The 1,791-nt window shown below is 34.8% G+C and overlaps 1 protein-coding gene and 1 pseudogene across 1 annotated transcript in view; both read right to left on the bottom strand.

Annotated features, from left to right (window-relative positions):
- LOC104850907 overlaps window positions 1–1,791 on the bottom strand; it is a 12,911-nt pseudogene that overhangs the window by 2,166 nt on the left and 8,954 nt on the right.
- Window positions 1–1,791, bottom strand: part of Slc25a14 (solute carrier family 25 member 14) — a 115,712-nt gene that overhangs the window by 105,081 nt on the left and 8,840 nt on the right. The window lies entirely within an intron of this gene.

The following is a 1,791-nucleotide window of genomic DNA, read 5'->3' as shown; positions in this document are numbered from 1 at the left end:
ATATATATACACATACACACACATATATTTGATTTCATTAAAACCAAACATTTGTGCATCAAAATGAACTAACAAATTAGTGCAAAGCCAACTCCCAGGACTGGAAAAAATATTTGCCAGTCACATATCCATAAGGGCTTAGTATCTAAAATGTATAAAGAACTCTTTAAATTTAACAATAGAAAGATAAACTGCTCAATTAGAAAATGAGCAAAAATTGTAGAGTAACATGAACTCTCATCCATGGACTATAGTAGAGCCACTTTTGAAGACAACACAGCAGTTTCATACAAAATTAAAATACTCTTGCCATATAATTCAGCACAAATGTTCCTTGGCATTTACTCAGAGGGGTTGAAAACCTATACCCACATAAAAATCTGCACATGGTTGCTTATAGAAACTTTAATTGCCAAAACTTAAAAGCAACCAAAGTGCACTTCAGTAGATGAATGGATAAATAATCTGTGGTACATCCAGACAATGGGAATATTATTCAGAACTGAAAGGAAATGAACCCATGAAGCCATGAAAGGACATGGAAGACCTTAAACACATTTTACTAAGTGAAAGAACCCAGTATGAAAAGGCTACATCTATAGTATTCCAACTACATGAGGTTTTGGAAAAGGCAACACCATGCAGACAGTAAAGTCAAGTGATTGTCCAGAACTAAGGGGGAGGAAGGAATGAATAGGTAGAACATAAAGGATTTTTTAGTGAAACTACTCTGTATAATACTAGAATACTGGATATGTGTCGCTATAAATGTATCCAACACCAAAAGATGTACATCAAAAGTGAAGTCTAATGTAAACTATGGTTTGGGGGTAATAATGTGTCAGTATAGGTTCATCAGCTGTGATGAATGTACTACTTTGGTAGGAAATTTTGATTAATGGGGACAGCTATGTAGCAGGGTGGAGGGTAAACAGGAAATTTCCATACCTTCCACTCAACTTCTCTGTAAACCAAATACTTCTCTAAAATCATAAAGCCTATTTTAAAAATCACCAAAGTACTTGGGTAGAGACCCAAAGATTATGTACAATTATGGCCAATAAGCACGTGAAAGGAAGCTCAGCAACATTAGCCATTTGAAAATGCAATTGAAAATCACAAGGAGGTTATAGGATGGGTATAAACAAAGACAAAAATGGAAAAGTGCAAGTATTAGTGAGGTGGTGGAGAAATTGGAATCATAATAACTTCAGAAGGAGTGAGAAAATGGTATAATCACTGTGGAAAAGTTTGATAGTCTATCAAAAAGTTCATTACGGAGTTATTATATGATCCAATATTTATACTTCCATGATGGCTAAATTAAATGTCAACTTGATAGGCTTTGCAGCTGCCAAGGAAATTATTAAAGCATACTTCTTGGTGTGTCTGGGTAGATCATAAAGGCGTAACTTTGGACACAATATCTGGTCTCCAGCCTCTTTTTCACTGGTGCTGTTCCCCTGCTCTGCTTCCCAGACACCATGAGGTAACAGCATCCTTCTGCCAAGCCCTTCTACTATTATGTCCTGCCTTGGGGCCAGTCAGCCTTAGACTGAATCCCATGAATATACAAATATGTACACAAATATTCATAATGCCAAAATATGGAAACAACACAAATGTCCATCAACTAACAAGTGGATAAATAAAATATGCTAAATCTATACGATGAATGTCATTCAGCTATAAATAGGAAATAAGAATATGTTCTAATATAGATGAACTTTACAAACATTATACTAAAGAAAGCCAGTCACAAAAGAGAAAACATTATATATAAATAAATAA

This window comes from Fukomys damarensis, unplaced genomic scaffold (assembly GCF_012274545.1).
Source record: "Fukomys damarensis isolate Sample0158 unplaced genomic scaffold, DMR_v1.0_HiC HiC_scaffold_39, whole genome shotgun sequence".
NCBI classification, from domain to species: domain Eukaryota; kingdom Metazoa; phylum Chordata; class Mammalia; order Rodentia; family Bathyergidae; genus Fukomys; species Fukomys damarensis.
Note: the sequence above shows the minus strand (reverse complement) of the source record. Positions and strands in the feature narration are given on the sequence as shown.